The sequence below is a fragment of the Lygodium microphyllum genome, unplaced genomic scaffold (assembly GCF_053477565.2).
Source record: "Lygodium microphyllum isolate KBCC unplaced genomic scaffold, Lygodium_microphyllum_v1.1.10 scaffold_31, whole genome shotgun sequence".
NCBI lineage: Eukaryota > Viridiplantae > Streptophyta > Polypodiopsida > Schizaeales > Lygodiaceae > Lygodium > Lygodium microphyllum.
The window spans coordinates 536,558-564,395 of NW_028229514.1; the positions used below are offsets into that span (position 1 = coordinate 536,558).

The 27,838-nt window shown below is 37.7% G+C and overlaps 1 pseudogene; it reads left to right on the forward strand.

Annotated features, from left to right (window-relative positions):
• The first annotated feature begins 627 nt into the window (after positions 1–627).
• LOC148009251 (uncharacterized) lies at positions 628–26,879 on the forward strand (annotated as a pseudogene).
• Positions 26,880–27,838: the final 959 nt, after the last annotated feature.

The following is a 27,838-nucleotide window of genomic DNA, read 5'->3' on the forward strand; positions in this document are numbered from 1 at the left end:
GTTTGAAATAACCTTTTCTTTCTTGCGAATGATGATTTGGAGAATAATTTACATAAAACCTACAAAGATTTACATCAAGGAACTATGCCTGCAACCTTTCGTTTAATGCAATTGAATTTCATGCTTTGACATGACATGCAACCTTTTCTAAATGCAACTTTGATGAATGAAGTTTACGCATGACGAATATGTAACATTTTCTAGATACAAAATCATTAATGGAGTTCATGAAAGACGAATATTATAAGACTAATGTTGACTTAATCCATTCCACAAGCATCTTCACATGCAACTTGCAAGTCCATGGTTTCATTTTCATGCTATGCAAATTTCCGGACAACATCTAACGGATGTTAACGACTTTCTCAAGAAAACAACAAGTTATTGCCTAAATGCAATATACACTTATTCTTTCCACGGCCAATCAAAGATGCACTTAACAATTTCATCTTTTAACCCTAAGCAATATGCGTTTAGGCTTGTCACTTTGGAAATGCACAAAAGGGCAACATGCAATTAAGTTCGTAAGACGAATAAGTAATTTGCATTCTAACTTTCCCATGAATTTTTAAGCGTGTCCAATGCAGAATTAAACTCTTAAGAACCTGGTTATGAGGACTCGCAGTGATGTCCATGTGTAAACTTGGGTCCGAGACTTCCGCGCGTGCACCTTGCATCTTTTGTTTTGGAGCCATCGTACTTTGAATCAGCATCTCCTCTTGACTCTTTTGCGTATCGGATCCCTCTCTGCCCTGGATTTTTCTATTCTGCGCGGGACACGGCCCTTACAAAATGTAATTTTTTGCTATAGAAAGCCTTGTTTTTAGAAGCTTCTATACTTTTGTCTCAGATAGAAAGCGTGAAGGGAAACGTGATGATGATGGGGATAAGGATGATGGCGATGATAGTGATGACGATGTTGGTGATGGAGTGGCGGCAGCAGTGCGGCTGTGGCGGCACCCTGGTGGTCTTCACGGGGTGGAGGCGGCAGCACGCTGCCTTCCTTCTCTCTCCTCGTTTGTGCCTCCCCCCAATGCCTAAGGGGGAGGTTATATAGCCATTGAGGGGGGGGAAGCTCCACACACGTGGAGCTTTCATGCCTTCTCCCTTCTCTCCATGCACTCCACCACTATGCCTTCTTCTCCCACTTCCTCTTCCCCTGCCATGCATCGGCTGAGGGGAGGGGTAATTAAATTTTTTTTCCTTAATCTTACCCATTATCCATTTTCCTCTTTTTTTCTAGAAGGGTGTTCTCACGCGGCTTTGCGGTCTTCAAGCTTGGCCTTAGTTTGCATAATGCGGAGCCGATGAAGAGTGAAACATGTATCTTGTGAGGTTTGGGGCTAAAGTGTTGAATGAACGACAATGAAGATATCCACAAATCAAAAGACGATTGTGGGAAGTGGTGATCACATTGAAATATAATAATAAATATTTTATTCAAGATCTAATTATTCTAGAGACAAATTGCTTAGTGCTTCTTTGTATGATCACTAATTGTTCCACTTCTCACATTGCTATGCTTCAATGTATTGCCAACACTATGTTCTTGAATTTGGTGTCCTACAACTCTATGTCCATGATATTAGAAAGACAGTTGTGGGAAGTGGTGATCACATTGAAGTATAGTAAAAAATGTTTTATTCAACCTCTAATTATAGTAGAGACAAATTGCTTATTGCTTCTTTGTATGATCACTAATTTTTCCACTTCTCACATTGATATGCTTCAAACTATTGCCTACATTAAGCTCTTGAATTTCATGTTCTACAACTCTATGTCCATGATATTAGAAGCATAAGAAAAGTCATATCTCAAAGACTTTAGTGGCATGTATATAGGTCACAATATGATAGGTTCCTAGAGAAGTCTAGTTATTGTAGTGACTTACATGTGCATGATTTGACAAGTTTTTGGCTTCTCATGAATGAGAAAAGTGATAAGTCATGCTGGAACTTGGAAAAAGTAAAGTCTACTTCTAACTTGTAGTTGGGGACACTTGGTAGGTAACTTATAATAATAAACTTGGAAAATCCTTATGGGATGAATTTTTTGGTGTGAAGGACAAGAGCAAGTGGGCATGGGATTTAGTGTGATGAGAGGAAGGAATAAAAGAGCCTGAATCAAGGAGGGAAGAGAGAAGCTTATGCATAAATGCATAGGCTTGGAGAAGCCTAAGAAGGAAAGGAGCAAAAATTAGGGGAGATATAAAGTATGAGAGGAGGAAATCATAGCAAGCGTTTTTGAAGAGTTTTAAGGCATGATCTTCATAGGAAAAAGTAAGGTATGTATGCTATTTATAGTAGCGAAGCACTGTTGTAATAAACTTGAGCTTGCTTCTGATTGACTACTAGGTAGATGAAGCTTCTTCTCAAATATACTTGATAGAAGCTTTTTGTTTATCAAAAGGAGTAATGGAATATAATTGAGGATATCATTATCTCCTTTTATGAGATGCATTGCATCGAGTTTAAAGACTTATAAATTGCCAAATATATCTCTAGAGTGAGACATGTGATTGCGATCAATATTATGAACTACCAAAAATTTAATGCTTTACAAACTATAAATTGATGCAAAGTAAAAAAATTCTCATAGTGCTTACTCAAGTCAAGTTTTATCAAGGCTAGGACAAATCTAGCATATAAAGAAAGAGGTTAACGAAAACCACCTCTCAACCACTTTTCCCCCAAATCACACGACTCCTCATTTTCACTTTTCTTTTTGTATTTCTTTGGAATATTTTTCTTACATGGTTGGTTTTTTCTTGAAACCTTTGAACAAGAAGGTTTGATTATTGAAAATAAAAGAACTTCTCAACCTTTCAAATGGGAAAAGTGATACACACATGCATTTCAAGGCCATGACTGTATAATTGTTAGTCATAACTTTTACAATTCTTATGGTTAAATTATCAAACGACATAAGATTATTGGCATGGCCATTGACTTATTACTTATTATATTTACTTTATTGTACTACCTATATCTGGCATGGTTATAGCATTAGTTGACTAGTATAGTCAGTTATGCATTATTTGACTTAGTAGGCTACTTTTCTTTACATTGTATCTTATCTACACTTTGTGTACATTATACTGTGTGTGAAAGAAGAAGAAAAAACTAGCAAGAAAATGGTTTGGCCTCCATCTCTCTTTTTGAGTTCTTGAGTGAGCTTCCTCTTATGTATGGGGTGTGTATTTGGTATAGTAGCTCAAGCTCGGGGAAGTTATTATATGTATATCCTCTACATCATATGTGTTCAAGGCCTATTTATAAATATCTTTATCTCTAGATTTTTTCTAAATAAAGCATAACTCTTTTCTATTCAATTTGTAAATAACACCTTTATATTACATCCTTCTATATGTAGAAAATTTATAAAAATGATATTTTAAAAATACATTATTCTCAACCCATGTGATGCACATGTATATTTCCGAGTAACTTATTTGAGAGATCAAGCAAGTCCCTACGCAATTTTTGACATGGTTTTAGAGTGGTACCACTAATGAAGTGAATGAGAAGAAGCAAGGATTCAAGCATGCAAGTAACGAGTAAAAAACTCTCCAATTCTTCCACTCTTTCTCTTAGATAGTACTTGTGGAGGCATCGAAAGCAAGGCAGAGTGAAAATCTCAGATTGCTAGTAAAGCACTGTATATTCTACAAATATCAGTTTTAGGGCATACTGCAATTTTAGCTTTGTCAATCGAAAGTGGATGCACACATTACACATTTCAAATCTATAATTTTAGTGATGTTTGCGAGAGAGCAAACATATGTTCTATCTACAAATAGATTACAGATTACATGTACTATTGATCAATTGGTAAAAAAAGGTTGCTTGTGTATTTTTGTACACTTATTTTGAAAGATTGTAAAAGACTTGCTTGTTGTTTTGTATCTTTTTTGTGATAATGGCTGAGAATAGTGAAAACCCCATCATTGAGAAGCTCAACAAGAATAACTACCCATCACGGAAGTTCTACATGACGAACTTCCTTATTGGAAAAGGCATTTTTGAGTTTGTTTTGGGTAAAGAAAAGGAGCCAAAGATGAGTAACCCTACAATTGCAAACAAATTAAAGGCTGGATAGGATGGAGTTCAAAGGACAAAAAGGTGATGCATTGGTTATCCGCAATGATTGATAATACTATGCTAGGACATATCAAGAATGTAGAAACTTTACATGGAGCTTGGATAATTTTTGAGAATATACTTTTAGTAAATACAAGGGCATGAAAGATTCAACTAGAGCAAGATTTAAATATTTTGAAGAAAAGAAAGATATCTTTCAATAAGTAGGTTTTAAGTTAAAGAGTGTTGTTGGAGATGCTTTATAGTGATTGACGCAATACTTGATGATGATGATTTGACTTCATCTACTTTGGGTGGCCTTAATAATAAGAAGGCTTGGAAATCACTTGTCATTTTTGTATATGTACAAAAACCATTCTCAAATTTTGATGAGTTGATCTCTCTAATGATTATTAAAGAGATCAATATGTAGGGTGACTCATCTAATAGAAATGGTGAACAGGTCTAAGAATTTTACTCAATTTCAGGAAGGGGATGTGGCAATCCTTTCAAGAGGCCATGGTATGGGACATAGTGGTGATATCTAACAAAGTAGGTTAAATCAGCAATTTGGTGAAATGCAGGTTTGAGGAGGCCCTGGAAACTTTAGAGGCAGTAGAAGCTCTAAAGGAAGAGGTGGATGGTAGAACAAAGGTTTTGGCAACTCTGGTATTGTTTATCACTATTGTGGTAAAAAAAGTCTTATTCCAACTCATTGTTATGCTAAGAAGGATTAAATCTACATTTGTAAATTACAACAATGAAACTATGTATCGTCTTTATGAAAGAATGAAGATAAAAGTGAGCATTTGTTTGTTATGTAACATATGATGAATGATATTACAAGAAATGGGACATATGATGATGTATGGTATGTCAATTCAAGTGTATCTAATCATATGACCAATCATACCGAATCATTTTGAGAAATGCATGACTTACAAAATCCAGCTTATGTGTAAATAGGTGATGATTCATGCCACCCATTTTCACACATTTTTTTGGAAAGGTTCCCTTGTCCTTGCATGATGGCCACACAAAGAATCTATTAGATGTATTACATGTGCCATGAATCACAAAGAATTTAGTGACTAGTGGTCAAATGGTAGAGAAAGGGTTGCATATTTGATTTAATACAAATAGTTTTTTCATAGTAGACTTTAATCATAAGTACAAATTGCTTGCAAAGGAAGCAGAGTTGGTCGTATGTTTACTTTAGACGCTAGAATTCCTACAATGAATGTTGTTATGTATGCTAAAGGAAAAGTAGTGGATGTAGACATTGAAATATAGCATAAATATAATGGATATGTAAATGTGCAAAGGCTAAATTTAATGCAATCCAAAGGATTGGTTATAAGGTTGCCTACTTTTAGAGTTGTAGAATTTCATAAAGTGTATAAAGTATGTCAATTTGGTAAGTAAGCAAGACAACCTTTTTCGTATGGTAGAGATGTGAGTAAAGACATACTTGATATTGTACATACAGATGTTTGGGGATCTACATAAAACATATATTTTGGTGGTAGTAAATATTTTGATACATTCATTGATTATTTTTCAAGGAAGCTGTGGGTATATATCATGAAGAAAAAGAGTGATATATTTGAACACTTCAAAACATTCAAGGACGCAATCGAAACAGAAACATGCTTAAAACTTAAGTGCTTGAGGTCAAATGGAAGGAAAGAGTACCTCTCTAATGAGCTTAGTGTCTTCTTGAGGGCTCATGGGATAAAGAGACAATTTACTTGTTGCAAGCATATTCCACAGAAAATGGGATTACAAAGAGAAAATATAGGCATATTATAGAATTTGCACTGGCATTGATGGCTAAGAAGAATATGCGATTTTTTTTTTGTCTAAATCTATTCATATTGCTATCTATAATATTATGAATAGAACTCCCACAGTTTTACTTTTCATGGAATAACCCCCAAAGAATGCTTTACAGACAAAAAGCCTAATGTGTCACACTTGAAAGTGTCAATGGGTTGTATTGCATATTTTGTGTGCCAAATGAGCTACAAAGGAAGCTTGATCCAAAGGCTAAACAATATATTTTCATTTGATACTCTTTAGAGCAGAAAGGATATTTTTGTTATAATCTTATCATGGATTAGTTCATAGTGAGCATGAATGTTATTTTTTATGAGATGAGTACTTGATATGTATCTAATAGTGATGCATTAGATGATGATGATGATCATGTTAGTTATAATGAGAAATAAAAGGAAAAATCATAGATCCTCAATGGACTAAAAAAATCATATGGTACTACAGTTAGCCCTTGGTCTGAGAGAGACTAAGGAGTAGCCCCACATCTTTAGATGGATCTAAAGGCATTGTAGGTAAAGACAAAGGGAAGAAAAAAGTGTCAGGTGGTAATGATACATCTACTAGTCATTTGGAATTTGATAGAGATTCTAGTGGTTCAGAGAGTTTGAATGATGAGCTTGGTATTTCTTCAGTCAAGACACCATGTATACGTAGAGCACATGATAGTGTAAAGGCTCCATTAACTGATCTAGTGGTACGCAACTCTAGTAGATCAGATATCCTATTAAAAAGTAGATTCACCATTATGCTTATATGGTAAAGGTAGTTGATGATGTTGCATCCACTTCATTTGAGGATGCTATTGGTCATACTCATTGGAATGTAATAATGGATGAGGAGATGACTACATTAGAAGCCAATAAGACTTGGGATTTTGTACCCTTGCCTTGCCTAAAGATAAGAAAGCAATTAGCTTTAAGTAGGTTTACAAAATCAAGCTTCATATAGATGGTTCAGTTAGAAGGTATAAGGCTAGGCTAGTTATAAAAGACTATGCTTAAACATATAGCATATATTATAAAGAGACATTCACCCTAGTTGCTAGGATGGCAACTATTAGATGTATGATATCTTTGGTAGCAGCCAAAGGTTGAAATTTGTAGTAAATAGATATCAAGAATGCCTTCTTGCATAGTGAATAGCAAAAAGAGGTATATATGGAGTGACTAAGAGGTTATGAGGATTTATAGCATCCCATATATGTGTGTACGTTAAAGAAAGCACCCTGTGGGCTGAAGCAAGCACCTGGAGCATGGTCCAACAAGATTAGAGAGTATCTTGACAACATTAGCTTTTATTTTTTTGATATTAATCCCTCACTTTATGTGAGAAAGGGAGATACAAGATTGATTATAACACCATATTGGAGAATATGGGAGTTTCCTATAAGTTTGGGACACGTGGTCAAATCTTTGGATTTATCATAACTTGAACATTATAACTCCAAATTGAGCACTCTCTAGCTCAATGGATTCCATTTTTTAAGCATTTCCAATGATAGACTACATCATATGGTTTTGAGAAACTTATGGACATGTTATCCGGGTGTCACCTTTTTAGTATTCAAAAAATAAAAATTGAGAGATTCCTAAACTCACTAATATTGTGTTTTATCATAGTTATCTATATGAAAAACTTGATTATTATATGTGATAATGATAGTGGAATTACTAAAGTTAAGGACTTTTTGAAGAAGAAGTTTGAGACGAAGGATTTGGGTGAGTTGAGGTACTTTCTTAATATTAAGGTGATCAAATGCGATGATAGTATATGGCTATCACAAACATAGTATGCCTTAAATATGTTATCTAAGTATAATATGATAATAAATAAGCCTCTTTCAGTACCATTAGAGCAAAATGTGAAGTTGTGTTGATGTTGGGGATGAGATAGAAGACCGTACTATATTCAAGAAGATAGTGTGGAGTTTGTGGAGCCCCAAGAGAGAAACCAAGGAAATAAGGAGTCTATTGTAAAAAAATCTATCTTGTATCATCAACAAATATATTTTTCATATTTACTATGACCACAACAAAGAAAAGAATACCACAAATAAGAAATCTTCATGCAACTTCATAGAAACGATTCTTCCATAGCTTTACCTTGAACAGAATCCATCATGCTCTTCATATTCTTCATAAAATTCGTTGATAGACCATAAAAACACAAGAGAATGCACCACTGTGAATGGAAAGATATTACATATTATTCATCTTCAAAGATTCTATAGCTTTCTCTCACAATCTCTCATAGGTAGATACGTTGTTTTGCACAAATTTTGTTATCTCTCACTCACTCACTCACTCACTTACTCTCTCTCTCGCACATTTTCTCTCTCTCAATAGTAAAGCATATCCTCACTAAAAGGTATGTCTGAATCGTAGCTCATCACTATCATTTCACTTCAGTCTTCACTTAACTCTTCAGTAGCTATTTCTTACACTTCTTTGAGCTCTTTTGAACTTGAATTCATATCTTTCTAAGGTTAAAAAACTTTCCCAAACTATATCCTCATCCAACAGAGTATGTATAGAGACATACAAAGGTTTTATAAAAGCTCTACATAAGCTCAACAGAGGGTTACAGAAGCTCAACAGAAAGCATCCAACTCAACTAAAACCAATCAAAACCATAAAAAACCATTCAATGAGCTTTCAAACAACCTCAAACTTCATCAATCATCACTCCATTCTTCCATACATAAGAAAAATAGAACAAAAAAAAAGCAAAACAAAAGCTATCAAAACCAATTAGACACTATCAGGATATCAAGAGAACATAACACAATATCACTCAGCCTCATATCTCTACTAAAACACACCATGAGCTTATCAAAACCATTCTATCCTATCCAAAACACTCTCAAACCACTTTCAAACCACTCAATCATAATGTAAAATCAACCATTCAGCCCACAAAAATAACAAAAATTAGCAAAAAAATAGGTCATTTTAACATTCTATATATCCCCATAATTAATAAGGGAGCATCTTCCCGACCTAGGAAAAAGAGAATACAAGTTCATCAAATAGCTCAACTTGATCTTCAACAACAACCTTTAAGAAACACTATCCAATCAGGACCCCAACTTATAACTTGCATCTAATAAAGAATACAATGAAAGGAAAACCCTTTATCCATTATCATAACTTTAAAATAGAAAAGAAGGACAAACTTGTAAAGGATATAAGAGGTTCTTCATTTTTTCATCTTAAGCTATCCATCCACCATCACCATCAATGCAAATCTCCAAAAATATAGCTCTCGAACAAACTAAATATCCAACTACCATGACCCCATCACATATAAATTAACACACAACATAGATACTAAACACAAAACAACCATCTCCATGGCACTGCTAAAAGAGAGATATATCATTATGAATCATCAAAGATACATCCAAAGGTATCAATGCAAATTATCCCTCTTTAAAGCTTGCTGATTGCAAAAACGGTCCATGGATAAGGATTCACAGGATTTTGGAAAATGTGAAGGCAAGACATCCTCTCTAGCAAGACAAGATATCTTCTAGGCCAACAAAGGGCATGATAGTATAATACATCCAGTTTTTGGGTATCAATGTTCATATTCACATTCATGCACAAATTTGAACTGGACTTCGAATTATTATGTGAATGCTTATGCATATACGCCAAGTACCAAGAAAAATGAGTAGTCAATCTCATTGAAAGATTTGTAGTCTAAGAATTTTGTTGAACAAAATGTAGATAATTATGATATGCTTGACTAGTAGTCATCCACTCCCCTAGAACCAATGGCCAATTACTAAGGTCCAATAAGAGAATCAATTGAATGCCATCCCCCTCTTCTAGGAATCTTCTAATCAAAATCTGCATACTCACTAACCAATTAAGGGAAATGAGAAATAGAAGTGGTAGGAGATGGAAGAGAAACTAGTAAAAGAGGATGAAGAAATGGATATGCAAAATCATAAAATGAAGAATGAGATAAAGAGAGATTAGTTGATATTTTAGGAGAATCTATTAAGAAAGGTGCTAATAGATAGTCATGAAAAGTGGAGAGAAACATTGTAGATGGAGAAGAACACAATATTAGTGAGTTTGGGAATCTCCCAATTCCCATTTTTTGAATACTAAAAAGGTGGCACTCGGATAACATGCCCATAAGTTTCTCAAAACCATATGATATAACCTATCATTGAAAAGCGCTTGAAAAATGGAATCTATTGAGAGCACTTGATTTGGAGTTATAGTGTTTAAGTTATGAAAAATCCAAAGATTTGACCACCTGTCCCAAAATTATGGAAAATTCCCATATTCCCCAATATGGTGTTGAAGGACAAGGAGGGGAAAAGACACGATCTTCAATAAAAGAGAAATGAGTAAAGATAGGAATTTGAGGAGTACCTTGGGGTTGAAATAGAAGGGGTAAAATGACATGGGGGTTAGATTGATAAAGAGAAAGATAAGTTTCATACCTATGGGCCATCTGTTGATAATGAGATAGGCAAGGTACTGATGGACCTAAGGCAGGATCTATGATGATAAGCTTCGAAGAAGGAGGAATAAAATGGGGGCTTCTTGGAAAGATGTGCTAGAATATCCACCCTCAATTGGTTAATGTTTTGTGCATGAGCTAAAGTCTTGATTTGGCGTTGATTCAAAATGACAGAGTCAATCATGATATGCCATGAAATCTCAGGACAACTAGCCACTTTGGAAAGTAAAAGACCAACTTTTGTTACTGATAATGCAAAAAAAAGAAGAAGTAATCTAGAGAAACATATTCTTGAAATTTCTCAAATGTGGCTTGTCTTTCAAATTTCTCAAATTTCTCAAGACTGAAGCCACATTATGCCACATTATGGATTTAAGCTTCTATGTTTGGGCAGCTATCACAGCCTTCATCTCTTGAACCTCCTTCTGTAACCTATCCCTCTCCTCTATTACAATGACACCTTGGGACTAAGTTTCTAACAACTAAGCTGTCAAAATAGAGATTTCATCCTTATGTGTAACCATGACCTTAGTTTACTACTCCATTTGTGTACAGAGGTCAAAAATTTTCTCTTGAGCAAAAGCTAACTCATCATTCGCTTTATTCAACTCCTCGTTAGACTTTGAACTTCTTCTTAAAAAGAAGAAGAAAGCTGCTAGATACAGGCAGACTGAAAGTTCCATTGCATAGAAGGAATAGAAATGTCCAGCATACCATCCTTATGGGCTCTGAAAAGATTCGGCATTTGAAGAAAGGTAGGCACTGTGTTGTAAGATTGAGCAGGAACTGTAACTGGAATTGGAGGAGTAGGAACTTCCACTAATTCAAGAGCTCACTTTATGCACTTTCTTTGAATGACTAGAGTCATGGGAGAATCATCATCCTCAATGATCATGTCATCATCTTCATTAGGATGAAGAGGAACCTCTGGGGGATCAATTGGAGGTAAAGGGACTTCCTTTGCAGCGCATGCATCAAGAATACATAAAGATAAGAAAAAAATGTGACACTAGTCACATTTCCTCTAGTAGCTCTAATGAAATGCTATTCAATCTTTGCAAGGAGATAGGTACTCCAATGAATGGTAATACTTTTTAGGACCATACGAGAAGCTGTGAACAACTCCTTGGAGAGGTAATGAGACAGGGTTTTGGTAGCAGGCATAAACTTGTCTTGAAGAAATTGGCATAGCCGCTTCCATAAGGAATTGGAAATCATAGAGACACTGACCACTAACGTGGTAATAACCCTCTTTAGATCCAAAACATCTAGAGTTTACTTCTATAACAAAATATCCTCGTTGGAGAACACCTAACGGGAAGTAGGGAAGGACTCCCCATGATTGTTACAATATAGGCATGGGAATTCACCTTAAGCAAGGGTATATGAGGGCTTATGGATGTAAATGGCTTTAAGGGGTAGGGGAAACCCTAACCCTAGCTAGAAAGAGGCTATATAAACAGTCTATGGGTCACTATCAAGTATGAGATAGAGTGTACCCAAGTTGAGCAACTTAGTAAACAAGATTTTGTTCTTATACTTCAAGCTCCTATCTCCCTCTTGTGCACACTTTTCTTGTTGCAACTTTGATCTTTCATTTGGTATCAAAGCCTCCTCTGATCCTTTCATCTTCCTCAAACCACAACCTCACTAAGTACACAAGAAAATCTTGATTTCTCTCATCTTGGACCTTCAAACTCCATAGCCATCTTGACCCCTTGACCTTGGAGGACCTCAGGAAGCCAAAGGAGAGCATTCTAGCTCCTCGTCGATTCAACTAAGAACTTATTTCGTAACACAATGCGACCAATCCTGGCACATCAAAGGGCAACATTGGGCAGTGTGGAAGATAGCATTGAGAAAATTGTGAAAATGGCGCAAATCTATAGACATGGACTTCCAGATATTAGTGCGGCCTGAAGATACAACAATCCCTAGAAAAACCATAGGGCTTACAAAACTCCCCAAGTGGGCTATCTCCCTCTAATAGGGTTTTCTGAAATTCTTATTGTATTGGCTAGACAATCAACCAAACCCTAATTGCCAGTTTCCTGGCAGCCATAGCTAGGAAGCTTCAAGATTTTTCATCCTTCAAATTTTTCAATGTTTGAGCACTAAGAGTGATTCTAATGATTGATTAATCCTCTCCAAAGTTATTTAAAAAAGCTTCATTTCAATGCTCTTACACTCGGTGGGTCCTTTTAATCCAGCAAACACTTCACATCTTACATCTCAAGTGGCATGAAACTTGAGATGAGTGCTTGTAAGCACTAATGGTGCATTGTATAATCATGTTTCTGCTAGATGTTGACTAATCTGATTTTTTATTTAAAAATTAAGTCTATCAAAGTGCTCTATAACATTTATCCCTTTGTGCTTGGTTGTAAGGCTATGTGTACAACTATCAACACATAGACCATATCCCAAATACTAGTTTGCTGGTGCATTAGAGATATGAGTGTTATTGTACTCTCCTCTGATTCATCCAAGAGCATAGAATTAATCGATAAGTCGTGCTCCACCAAAAACTCCACTATATAGGCCACATTATCGGGAAGAGCTTGAAGTCTAGTGAAAGCTCACCTCTTTGAAACCTAGAAAATCAGTGAAGCCTAAATCCAAGATTGTTCGAAGAACAGGACCTCCTAAGTCCTATCTTGAAATATTGCATATGTATGATTTCTAGCCATTCTCAACTCTAAAATTTTAAAACTTGGTTTTCAATTCTATTATTTGGTTGTACTTGGCCACCTGTAAAGAATTAGACACTGCCATTGCTTAAGGCAATTGGTAAGACCTTCCTATAATGGCCATGGCCTATGCCGATGTAAGGCATCAAATTCTCAAATTTAAATGAAAATATTTCCATCCTTGGCAAGTCTTGATAAAATACAAAATGATGGAAAGAGGATACTGGCCCTTCATAAAAGGGACTAAAGTAATTGACCCATCCAATCCCCTTAATATAGAAGATGATGAGCAAATATTGCTGGAAGAAATACCCTGACAAAATGAAGTGCAAAAAATACAAAAAGACAAGGCATATCACCAGTAAAATGTCCCAATGTTCCACCAGTATCTAAGGAATTGGAGGCCAACTTTGCCTCCCAATTCACAAATGATTGTCTCTTTTGATTCTTGTAACATCCTCTACCTATGAATATCCTTGTAGCCAGATTTATAAAGGCATCCCAGTTAATTGGGGGGGGGAACTTTAACATGTCTCTTGCGATGCAATGCCACCCTAGCATTGAGGGGGGTGTTACAATATAGGCATGAGAATTCACCTTAAGCAAGGGTATATGAGGGCTGATGGATGTAAATGGCCTTAAAGGGTAGGAAAAACCCTAATCCTAGCTAGGCAGAGGCTATATAAACAACCTATGGGTCACTATCAAGTGTGAGATAGAGTGTACCCAAGTTCTACCTTGAGCAACTTAGTAAATAAGATTTTGTTCTCGTACTTTGAGCTCCTATCTCCCTGTTGTGCACACTTTTCTTGCTGCAACTCTGATCTTTCACAATGATGGCAAAGAAAGAGCCTTCCTCAGACTCTTAGGTATCATAAGAGTAGTTGTATAATGAACATGACTAGACCTCTTACTATAAGAGGTTAAAAATTGATCACAGATGTCAAGATCATCTCAAACTAGCGATAAGGAAAGGCCCACAAACTTGGATAATCATGCTTTAGCAACGAGGTTTGAATCTAAAAATAAGAAATAATCATGCGATACCAAAGGCACATACTGGATCAAGGGAGGGGTTTGAGGCACCATTTAGATGGGTTACACATACACCACACACACAAATAGTCACAATGAATGCTTGCAAAACAACAGGATAGGAATAGATAAGATATCGATCATAATAAACTCACATGACGTGACCGATTGACTAACATGCGTATTAGGTTGAAAAGAAAAAGAAAAATACATAGCATACCCTAACTCGTCAACATGAGCAAAACATAAATATAGAATCACACAAGAATTGATCATACTAACATGGGATCATAATAAACTCACACGACGTGACCGATTGACTAATACACGTATCAGGTTGAAAAGAAAAAGAAAATTACATAGCATACCCTAACTCGTCAACATGAGCAAAACATAAATATAGAATCACACAAGAATTGATCATACTGACATGACACTCAATCTGTTTTACCATCATCAACAAGAGGGACTAGACAAGACTCCATCGTTCCCATCCCCACAAAGTGCATTCATTAAAAAGGAAAATATGGTGTGAGGGAAAGAAATGTAATGAAGGATTCATTTTAATAAAATTATTAATAATGGGTGAAATTTTATTAGGTAATAAACCTTAAAAAGAAAATGATGGTTCCTCATTATCATTTATTTAAAATTTATTAAGTTTAATATGGTTCTTTTAGCATAACCCAGACTTCGATCCTTGACTAAGGGTCTCAAAATGAAAACTCATTTATAAAAAATTAATTGTATGTTGAGTGTGTTTTTGCCAACGCGTGCTTTTTGGTGATGACTAGTTCCTTTTTAATTAAAATTAAACGTTTTTGTAGCACACGAAGTGCATGCTAAGTGAATGGTGGGTTGATTTTAATAAAAAAATGTGTGTATGGAGTACAGATGTGTGTGAAAAACATGGTGATCATGACTCCTTTTAATAATTAATTATGGATTTTGGGTTAGTAAAAATTAAAAAGGAAAGAAAAGAAATACATGGGAGGGATGTGTATGCAACTAAAAAGTAAATGTGCACTCATCCACTAACGTGATACAATCATTTGGGAAGCTAACAAGAAATCCAGCTAGCTGGAAAGATTTAGGATATAAGTGAAAATGAACAAAATACCATAGATAAATTTTCAATATGCTTGTAGTGTGGTGTTGGAATTTTTGTTTGCTTATTCATTTATGTTGTATGGAGTGTGTTGGCTTAGATTTGTTTTTTTTTTTAAATAAAAGGAACATATGTAAGAAGTATAGATGAGGTAACCATATGAATAGGTGTATAGTTTGTTTTTGTTTTTGTTTGTGTTTTTATATTGTAACAAGCGGGATACACACCGACTAGGGTTTAGACACCCCGTCACACCAACCAGGGTATTTAAGGTGTAAAAGCCCCAGATTAGGGCAACCAGTTAATATTGAGATCATACTCTTCACATTCATCTCCAGCTTCCATGCCTTCTCCTCCCTTCTCTCTTTCACTCTCTTCTTCTAGTCTTCTTCTTTCTTCTTCTTGTTCTCTTTCTCTCTCCTCAGCTTATCTTCTCTCTCCTCTTAACTTCTTTCATTACAAGTGGTATCAGAGCTTCAGGCTTTGGTCCTTTTCTTGTTTCTTCTTTCTCCCTTTTCAAATTCCAAAAACCCTAGTTACTCAGCTTCTTTCATTACAAGTGGTATCAAAGAATACCTCATCAAATGGCAATTCCAAAAACCCTAGTTACTCAGCTTCTTTCATTACAAGCAGTATCAAAGAATACTGCATCAAATAGTAAGGCCTACCCTTGGAATAAGACTCTTGGCGCCCAGCAACCATCCTCAATGAATTTCCCTACCTCCGTGAACCCCAATGGCTGGAAGACTAGCTAGTCATGCCCCAAATTGCCTACCCTCTGCTCATAAACTACACATTGTTTTAGAACAATTTTGTACTTACTCAAATCACATGCATGTGCATTCTACATAGGCTGAAATTACTTGTCATAAGCTCCGTTTCGACATATGGTACGCCCTATTTGGAAGCTATTTTATTTTTTTAGATTTTGTGAAATTTTTAAATGATTTTTAGGTGGTTTTGGGAATTTAAAATCTAGGAGTGTGTACCTAGGAAGAGGGTATGTGTTAGTTGCACTTAAATAGTTGCAAGCGTACCATGGCATGGAAAATCTAGACACGTGTCCTCATGCGTGAATGCCCGTTGATTTAGCACATGTCAGGAGCACACCCGCATACACACGAATAGCCTCATATAGGAAGGGCATTGCACTCGCGAGTCCAAAACCCGAAATACAAAAGGGCACGGTGGAGGGGGTCACGTAGGAAGGAGGAGAACATGCGAGGTACATGTGCAGGGTTGCATAGGGAGGGGGGGTGAAGAGGGCGTGAAAGGGGAAAATGGGTGTTATGGGGGATGTAGGGAGAAGGGCTATGGTAGAGGTAACTAAGGGTGGGGGTTTGGGTTGGGGGGGGGGGGGGGGGGGGGGGGGTTTGGGTAGTGAGAGTAGGGTGGGGCAGGGGAGGGGGAGGGGGCGAGTAGGGTAGGGTAGTGGGGCTAGCGCGGGGTAGTGGTTGTAGGGCGTAGTGCCAGGTGGGACCAGGGCGATGGCACTCGCCGCACAGGCAGGGAGAGGGGAGGAGGGAGAGAAGGAGGGGGAGTGCAAGAAGGGAGGGGAAAGAGGAGGGGAGGTGGAGAAGGGGGAGAGAGGGAGGAGGAAGGACGATGGGGAGAGGAAGATGGGCAGTTAGGTGAGGGGGGAAGGAGGGGATTGGGGTGTGGGGCATGAGGGAGGGGGAGGGGGGGAAATGGGGTCCTTGGGGGGGCGGGGATAGGAATGGGGGGGGGGATAGGAAATTTGGGATGGGGGCACTAGGGGGCAGGTAGTAAAGGGGGGGGGGGGGGGGGGGGGGGGGGGCGAGGGGGGGGAGGGCACTAAGGGCCACGTGGTATTAAGGAGGGGGGAGTCACGTGGGGGGTCATTGTGTATTTTGGTGTTAAATGACCATTGTCCCCCTCGTCCCCCGCGCATGTGCACAGGGCAAGGGTAAAAAGGTTTGCATTCCTAGGATGGAGAGGGCGGGCGAGTACACGTGTGGGTGGAGGACATCATGTGACACATGCATCTGAAGCCATGATCGAGGATGTTCATGTATAAACATGTATAATATCAGAACGTAAATTCATAGAAAAAATAATTCTGAAAAATTGAACTGTCAAAATGAAATGCGAAAAGAAGGAAAAGGGTATAAAATGATGTGCCGAACAAGGTTGTCAGATGAAAACGCAGTTTCAACAAGCGTTCACATGGAAAAAATAAAAAAACGAGCCCAAAACTAGAAACAAAATTTAATACCAAAAAAACATGAAACCCGACGAGGTGAACATGAAAAATGTATACAAGAAGATGTCGGATAGGATAGGTAAGGTCTAATGGGGTTCAGGAGACAGTAGAGTGCATTTGCATGGAAAAAATGATAAAAACACAAATAAAAACTGAATCTGAAATTAATACAGAAAATCCATGCATTGGAAAGAAGGGCATTGAAAAGAAAAAATGTCAGGGGAAATCTAGGAGACATGGATGTTAGGTTAAAATGCAATTTCAATGGTATTAGGGGGCATTCACATTGGAAAAATAAGAAAAAATCTGTAAAAACTCATTGAAAAAATAATAAAATAAAATTGGTAGGCCAAAATAGGATGGAAAAAAAAAAATCATGTAGGGGAACAAGATGGATAGGCCTATCTAATCAAAATTTAATTTTGAGGTGGTTAAGTTAGGTTCACATTGAAAAACAATCAAAAGTGCACATGAAAATACCTAAAATTATGGAAAAATTAATAATGGACAAACCCGATATTATAATTATGAATAATAAAAATAAAGAATATCCAAAGGAAGGTATAGGTCAAGGTAGTCACATCAGATTATTGTTTCGAAGTGAAAAAGGAACATTCACATGGAAAAATGTTAAATGGATAGAAAATTCTTTTAAAATTAATAATCATGATCCGTGGCTCAAAATAAGGGTTTATAAAAAGAAAAACTAGCTAGTTCAAAGCGACAAATAGGGTTATAAGGTCAGATTTTACTTTTGGTAAACATATTATGCATTCACATAGAGAAGCGACAAAACCAAGAAGAAAGCCAAACGGACAAGGAACAACCCCAAGATGCATTGAAAAGAGGATGGGTGGGTGGGTGGGAAAGGGACTTCATTAGGGTAGGACTACGACATGTTATACTCAAATCATTTGAGAGGGATGCGTCCAAGAGGGTATGCACAGCCGAATGCATCCCCACACTTAAGACCTTAATAGATCAGATTGATGATGCAATAGGGACTTAGCATATCATCATAACCCATATATGTACATCCCCACACTTAAAACATGGCTGACTCTTGAAATCAAAAGGGTAAGGGTTAGAAACACTTGGCCTGAGTTGCAAACGGTTGAGGAAAACCATCACAATCGCATGAAGGATTGTAGTGACAGGAAGTACGCGCACTTGCCATAGCACACTTGTCTAGCATGGCAAGGACCATGCAGCAGCACCCAACGAGGTAGCTTTGTTGATGAAGCATTGGTTAGGTTGTCAATGGCAAGGTATACATCACTCAATCTCGACAGTCACTCATGTGAAAATGATAGATTAGTTGCTCACCCCATGGCATATGGCACTCAAAGAATAATTAGTAAAACCCATAGCTCACATTTGGTTTAGAAAGTGAGAACAAAGAATGGTTCAGAGGGAGTATGCCAACCTACACAGAGTTAATCGTGCATCAGTGCATCCCAACCCATTTGGCATAGGTGCAAGAAGGAATGCTAGGGAGTCTTATTGTGCAGTGTACTAAAGAGAATGAGGTGTAGAGTGATGCTTGAGGAGGCCTGTCCTGTGTATGCATAGAAAAACAAGAACATACCTATCTCCAAGTGTCAAAACGTCTATCAATCCTCACTCTCAGTTGATGAAAAGGAAAATCAATCATGCTGAGCCCCCCCCCGCTATCTCATGCTCTCTTGATGATTGCAGAAGGGTAACTAAGTTCCTCACATTCCATTAATTGAATCCTCATTGACACTTGTGCAAAGGTTATATGCCTTGTGCGCACGCAATTAATGGTGCAACAGTGCAACCCATATGTTGGCATACGGTGTGAGAAGTTCATGGCACTATAAGGCTCCTTGGCCTTTCCTTCTCGCACTATAAGGTTACTTTGAAAATAGAAGTTTGAAAGGAGGCTTATAGTGCCATGAACAGTGCAACCCATATGCCGGCATATGGTGCAAACCAAAGGAGGCAGCTTTCAAACTTCTGTTTCAAGAGTTCCTTGTAGTAATTCAACTATACTGGATTGCAAAGTATTATCACCTTTTCCACAGCCAGCATCCCATCTGTGTCCCCTTTTCTTGAAACAAGGCTTGTTATGATAGGGAATTTCTTCATTTTCTCCCATAACAGCTGTGATGTTTTTTCTTCTCTTTTGGCCTACTCCGGAGAATGTTTCCACCTTTTCTTGAAGAATAAGTTGGTATGACAGGGACCGAAGTTCTTTTCTTCCATGATCGATATATATATATATATATATATATATATATATATATATATATATATATATATATATATATATATATATATATATATACTCTTTTTTATTTCGTTATTTTTTTTCTTTAAAAGAAGAGATGGTAGGAGCGCCATGTATTAGAACCATCCTTCCCACCTTTGATGTATCAAACAGAAAGGAAGTCAAGGAGGGGGGGGCAGGTGGATGTAAGGGGCTAAAAGAACGAAGCCACATCATCAAGATTAGCAAAAGGGATATCATGAACATTAGGTAAAGCTACATTGACCATCATGCAAGGAATGAGGGAGGTATTGGCAGTGATTGTCAGGATCCCCAAGGAGGGTAGTACATCAAGAAGGGATTATCTGAAGCATCCATTGTCTAGACTTGGAAAGAGCCATTATAGCGTAAACAGAAAGTACCTTATAAGTGCCCATCCATCATTTATTAAAGCTTATATGAAAACTTACCAAATCACAAATCATACGCTAGGACAAAGTCTGGTTCCTTGAACTCCTACTTTGATGAAGGTGTCATGATAGGCCTTTGTGCAATCTTTCATGGCTTCCATGCACTGTCAAGGCATCCTATGAGTCTCATTTATACATTCCAAGTGCAAGAGGCAATGTTGTAGGGACTCATCATCTCCCAAGCGTTCTTTGATAGCCATGCGCAAAGAGGGTAGCTTGGGTTCAACATAGGAAGACGACTTCTATCCCATACACTAGTTGGAAAGAGGTTTGTCATGTAGTAGCCTTATGGGAGGTTACGCATGCCCAAAGGGCCTCTATAAGTCGATCATCCCAATCATGATAATGTGCGATAATCGTTTTTATCAGAATTGAACAAAGGATACAATTGGTAACTTCAACTTGGTGATTGGCTCTGGGATAATAGGGTGTGGACTTACGATGGCATATCTTGTACATCGCTGTTAATTCTTCCATAATCTTGTTAAGAAAGTGAGTACCTCTATCACTTATGAGCTCTAGGGGACTGCCAAAATGGGTGATGATGTTCTCATGCAGGAATAGAGCTACACTATTGCCATCATCCGTCTTTAGATCTTTGGCTTCACACTACTTTGTCTAGTAGTCTGTACAGACCAAGATATATCTATTCAGTTTTCTTCTAGTTGGTGGATCAATGGGACCAACAAAATCAATTTTCCATTTCTCAAATGGCTTTAGGAAAAAAATGGGTTGCAAGGGCATGGCACTGGATTTGGTAGGCTTTCCCATTCTCTCTGATAAGCATCACAATGTTTGCAATAGTCATAGGTATCCTTGTGGAGGGTTGGCCACACCACCAATATCTTGCAACAAGCAATGCCTTTTTGGCTATCACTTCTCCTACAAAGTGTCTGCCACAAGGCTCGTTGTGGAATGCTTTCAACACTATTCCAATATCTACTCTTGCAACACGTCTTCGCAATACTTCCTCTTTGCCTTTCTTGTATAGAGTACCACCTAACAAGGTGTAGGGGCTAATTCTAGCAGAAGCTTCTTCTTCTCATGGCTCAAGATATTAGGGGGATACTGTTGGGTTGCCAAGAGGCTGGCTATGTTTGAAACTGAAGGGGCAACATTTTTTATTAGAAACAAGAAAACATCATGAAGGTCTAGATCATCTTACTCTTTGTCATCGCTATGAGGATTTTGTGACAAATGATCAGCCAAGACATGGGAGCGACTGAGTTTGGTAACCACTTCAAAGTTGGACTCTTGAAATAGAAGGAGTCATCTCATCATTCTTCCCTTCATATCTTTCTTATTCATCAAAAAAGACATGGCTTCATGGTCCACGTAGAATTTGAAGTGCATTAATAGCAAATAGTGTCGAAACTTTTCCAAGGAAAACACCATTGCTAGACACTCAAGCTATGTCACTATGTAGTTTTGTCCTATGTTGGTTACTTTTTGACTTGCATAATAGATAGGTCGATCTAACTTGGAGAGGCCCTTTTGGTTAAAGAATGCACCTAGGCCTTCAATTGATACATTAATGTGCACATAGAACTCCTTTGTCCAATCAAGAGGGTACAGGATGGGTGCCTCAATCAGGCACTACTTTAGGGTGTTGAAGGCCTCGTCGCAATCAGTGGTCCACGTGAACTCTATATCTTTTCTTAGGATTATATGTAGAGGATCTTTCTTTTTCACAAAGTGTGCAATGAACCTTTTTTAATAGTATACAAGGCTAAGGAATCCCCTCAATTGTTTGAGATTGGTTGGCACTATTAAGGTTGCAATCTTCTCAATCTATGCAAGATCTATTGCTATCCCTTGTGTAGAGACAATGTGGCCTAAAAGAAATATTCAAGAGACACCAAAGACACATTTTTCAAGTTTGAGAGAGATCTCATACTCTCAATCTTTGTTAAAGCACTACTCTAGGTGTCCCCAATGCTCACGGATTAGGCTATAGACACAAATGTCATCTAGGTACACCTCAATGAAGTCACGTAGATGGTTTTGGAATGAAACCATTGTCACTCATTGGAAGGTACTAGGGGCATTACAGAACCCAAAAATATCACTCTGTAAGCATAGAATTTTCATTTAGTTGTGAAGGTCATTTTGGATTGATCTTCTTCTATGATTTGGACTTGGTTATATCCACTGAATCCATCCAAGAGAGAATAAAGCTCCATGGTGTGTGCCATTGTGTCCAATAGTTTGTGTGTGAAAGGGATAGGGAAATGATCCTTATTTGCCTTGGAATTCAACTTCCAAAAGTCCACACATATTTATAGCTTTCCATTCTTCTCGGGTACTACCACAATGGGAGAAATCCATCCACTATTGGCCACTAGATAGATAAACTCAGCTTCAAGGAGCTTCAATAATTCGGCCTTCACTAGGGTAGAGTAAATTGGATTCATATGCCTTTGTCTTTGCCTCACAGACATCAGGCTCTAGGTTGATGTGGTGTTGGCACACTGTGAGATCAATCTCCTTCAAATCTTTGTACTACTATGCAAACACATCAAAGTTCTCTTTCAAGAGGTCATGCAGGATCAACAGCTCTTCTTTTGGAAGACTGATACCCACCTTCAAGTAACATTTCGTACCATCAACATTCATAAAGATTAATTGCTTTTCTCCTTCCACTTAATGGATGAATGTCCCATAGACGGCTTTTGGGTATAGATTCACTCCTTCAAGGGAGTGGTCTCCTCTTTTGATGATTCACTAGAACCAACTTCCTCTTTTAGTGGAGACTTAGCTTGCTTCTTGGGAAGGTGAAAGGGTATTAGAGCAGTTTTGGGTTTGGTTTTGGGATGAGTTACTTCTTGGCTTGTGGACTCATCCGAGGATGCATCCAAAAACGTCACATAACAGAAACCTTTTGAGTTTTGTTTAAGGTGTAAACTGGTGGTTGTTGGCAAGGTGTATCATCATCATCTTCTTGTGAGAGGGATGGACTAAGGTAAGGTGGCAAGAATCATTGTTGAAGGAAGACTTATTTTGCTCAATCCATTTCTTATAGAGGTTTTGCATAAGACGTGACCCATTAGCTAGTCCAAAGGGTACCAGAGTCATTATGTTGAACAACATGGAATTTTTTGCTTCTAAAGCTTCTCAAACTTCTTCCTTATATGTGCCTTTTGCCAGCAGAATAGATTCTTCTACCTCGCTTTCATAGTCTTCTTCTACATTGTTATTTTTGTAATCTTTAGACTCTATTTCTATCTTTGTGGGGACTTTAGAAGAGAAGAATAGACTCTCTATTATGTCCTTTGCTTCTACTTCTATTTCAGCCTTTGCCTTTTGTCTCTGTCTCTGCCTCTATGTCTATCTGGAGCTCTACTGCGACCATGTAACAGGGAGAACAGTACATCCATGCTTCTATCTCACTATTAGCAATGACTTCAAAAGTCAATTTGGGTTTTGGCATGAGATATTCACCCATTAAAGATTTGTTTCTTTTGGTAGTAGGCTTACAGTGCCCATTGTCACGGACTGTGCCTCTATTTTCTTGGAAAAGATTTGTTTGACAGTTTCTTCATCTCCTAATGTACCATCTATTATTTCATTGTTGGAAGAGCCTGTTATAACTTTGATGGACGTGGATCCATTACCTTTTTGCGATCCATATAACTTCAATACCACTTTTTTGGATCCTCTGCCTAGGGTTAGGGTTCCTTTGAAATAATCCATCAATTCCCTTGCTTCAAAAATCCGTGGTCTTCCCACAACAACAGAGGGTATGATGTCCCGTAGGAATTTGGTTTGACCACCAGATATGTCAATCATAATCCCTTCCTATGAAGGATGTCTTCACATACAGGAGAATGCCCAAAGGCTTGATTTTACTTTGGTATGCCAATCGAATAAGCCACTACATAGGCTGAATTCTTGCAAGCCTAGATCCTTCATTGTCACATCTAACATTATGTTCAGTGATGAGCCTCCGGAGATCAATCAATGTATGTGCTATAAAGCATCCTTCAATCCACACACCAATCTCTACGGTTCCAAGATCTAGAAAGGCGTTAGCCACATCCACTTCTTTTACAGGTTCTTGAGCTTTATTGGGCTTGGTGGCCATTGAGGGAGCAATCCTTAGGCCTCCTCTTCTGGTCAGTATGCTTTTGAATTTCTTTTGATAACTAGGGGAAAACATCAACAACTGTTGGAATGTTAGGTTTGGTTTGAAAGTGTCTAGGTCTTTGACCAAAGTCATATTCTTTGATAGGATCCATATATTTCTTGAATTGGCTAGGGAATGGAGCCACACTCACTTTTATCTTCCTTTTTACTTCTAGGAGCAGTAGCATCTATGCTTCTTATCCTTGAGGAGGTACTTCGGCAACCTCTATCTCCTAGACCTCTGATCTTGTCTCTACAATTGTCTCTATGGCTCTCTATGGCTCTATAGTACTATGTACTACATTGTTCTGTGTTGCACTGTTTTGTTTCTCTCTAGGAAAGTTGAACTTCACAATCTTAGAAGAGGGAATATTCTCTTTCGGAACTGCGGGTTCTTCTTTCTTTACACGCGTTATTGTCGCAACTTCCAATTCCACCAAATTGGAAGTAGGTTCTTGGGTCTTCTTCTGAGCTGCGAAAGTAGCTTTTACAACAGCGGGACTTTGATAGTCTTTTGCGATGTGACCTTCTCCTTTGCATCAACTACATAAGGGTTTCTAGTCCATAGACCTTCTAGGGTTTTGACAGTTCGGTGAGATATGACTCTTTTCTCCACATCTCTAACACTCCACCTTTAATCTCTAGCCACTCCTAGACCTTCATCCTTTATAACTCTTTTTCAATTCCACAAACTTACAGGCTTGTGGTTGTAGGCCTCTAAGAAAAAATCCCTTCTAGATAGATGCCTTCATCCAAATGATGTTTGGTCCATCTCTTTAGTATGGATTCCATTTGCAAGACATAGACATCTACTCATTCAACTTAGGTTCATGAACTCCTCTTATATTTACTCTTCAAAACCTTTACTTTTGAATTTAGTGAGGAATGCCAACTTTAGGTCGTCCCATGTGCCAAAAGTTCTTGTTACTTATTTCTCATACGATTGAAATGTTGTGCCTTTGAAAGTGGCAATGAATATTGCCAACCGATGCTTACAAGTTCTTGCATTGTTAGCCACACATGCTACCATAAACTCTACTACATGAAGTTAAGGGTATTCATTATACTCTCCCTTAAAATTGGGCAATGGGACTACATTTGCTAGCTTGTCCTCATCAATATTTCCAGAACGAATCTAACTAGGAAGGGGACCTTGAGTCACCATGGGGACTTATGTAAAGAGTGCCACTAGGGCGTCAAAGGAGGCTTTTGCTCTCCTAGCTCATTCTTGGCTTTGATTTTTGTCTCCTCTCTTCTTAGGTACCTCTCAACTCAATCTAGTGTTGCCTCTTGATTGTGTCATTCATCATGGAGTTAGCTCTACCTACTTGGTCGGTACTCAATCAAAACAAAATCAGAGGGGGGTCTATCCGTTACAGAGGGTAAGATATTCCATTTTGAAAGTGTCAAATATCATTCGTCTAAGGATCATTATGGTGCCATCATCATAGTAATGCCAACTTTTGATGGTTTCAATAGTGTACATTGTGAAGAAGACTCTGTCTACTAGCTTCCATTGGGTTGCTAATTGGACATGTCAATGCACCATGTGTTCCATGTATCCTGATGTTGAGCATCCACGAACAAATTCCAACTCTTTTCTTTCTTGTTTTTGTGAATCTCCACTAACCACGACTCCTGAAGCTTCTTCATCACTATCTCCCACTTGATGATGTCTTGAAATTTCTCAATGAATGATAGATCTCCCATGAATGACCATTCTCTCTGTTTCTACACTTCAATTTGCTCCCAAACAATTTGCCACCAAGATGCACATCTTTGCTGCTTCAACAAGGAAAGGAAATATTTCACCACATAGAGCCTGCATCATGATGATAATATGTTTCCACCATTGTGAGATGAAATTCTTATAAAAAGTGTATTTGGCAATGAGAATCTTCAATTCTTCAATGGTAGAAGGAACTTTGCAATGCTATTTTCTTCATTTTCAACCTCTTCTTATGCTTGTTGATGGCAGCGTGTAGCCGAGAAATACCTTCTGGAGCACTTCATTTCAGAATGCCATGTTTATTGATTTCATTGAGATCTGACATTGCTATCGGGTAGAAGCAAGCTTGCAAGTGCATACCTTTTTCAAATCAGAGCATTTTGATAAGGAGATTACTCCAATTCCTGGAGATTACAAATCCTTGCAATAGCTAGCAAAATATTGTAAATTCTATGAAGTAACTTCTCATCAGAATATAATAAAAGATAAAACAATTGCTTGGATTAAAAGACACTATTCTGGAATTTTCAAGGAGGTACATTTGGACAATCACGATGCCCTGGAGGGTGAATCTCACACGAAATTTGAGATTTGCAAGGGTGTTGGGGCACAAGTGTTGGAAGATGACAACCCTAGTTATGCATTGGATTGTGCTAGGAATGGCATCAAGGTACTGCTATTCGACTACAATAATAGTTACCAATGGAGTAAAATGGCAAAAGGTGCTTTGCATCCAATAATCACAAGGGCTCACAATTGGGAGGATGTGCTACAAGCATTGTCTAAGAAGACAAAGAAGATCAAAGATTGGAGTAAAAGACTAAGAAGAAGATCAAAGGTTGCCAAAGAAGCAACAAAAATATGAAGACAATATTTTCCACAACTACAAACCAAAAAAATGACAAAGATGTATGCTCTAGAAGCTCTAGGAAGAGATGTCTAAAATCCCATAAGAATAGAGAAGAAAAGTGGTACTATGCAAAAAGCTATAAAGGCATTTACTTGACACTCATTTCAATGGTACTATCAATTTGAGTCACTCAAGATTGTGTTTATGAGTCCAATCTAGTCTATCTTGGAACCTAATTCCTTTGAGTTACAATTCTTCATTCTGATAATGTATCGTGTGTTACTCGCAACCACCATAGCCGATCTAGTTCTAGATCTGTGTTTATCAACAATAATAGGTAGAGATTGGTTGCAAAAGGAAGTAGAGTTGGTCATGTGTTCACTTTAGATGCTAGAATTCTTGCAATGAATGCTACTATGTATGTTAAAGGAAAGTAAGTAGATGTAGATATTGAAATATGGCATAAATATATTGAACATGCAAATATGCAAGGGTTGAAATTAATGCATTCCAAAGGATTGGTTACATGGTTGACTACTTTTAGAGTTGCAGAAGTTCGTAATGAAAAAAGTGTTAGATGGTAATGATGCATCTACTAGTCATTTGGGATTTGATAGAGATTCTAGTGGTTTAGAGCATTTGGATGATGAGTTTGGTATTCCTTCAGTTAAGACACCGGGTGTATAGAGAACACATGGTAATGTAAAGGCTCCATTAAATGGTTCAATGGTATGCAAATCTAGTGAGATTAGATACCCTATTGAAATATTTATTTTTGAAGGTTGTACAACTCACCATTATGTTGAGATGTAGAGAGAGAAGATATGTAGAGACGTGAGAGGGAGAGAAGAGACACACCATATATACTCCCAAAGACTACATCATATTGATTACAATCTACAAAATATGTAGGTGAGACCTAGTTTAGATAGGGTGAGCTATATATAGCTCTAATACCCCAACTCAAACAAAGG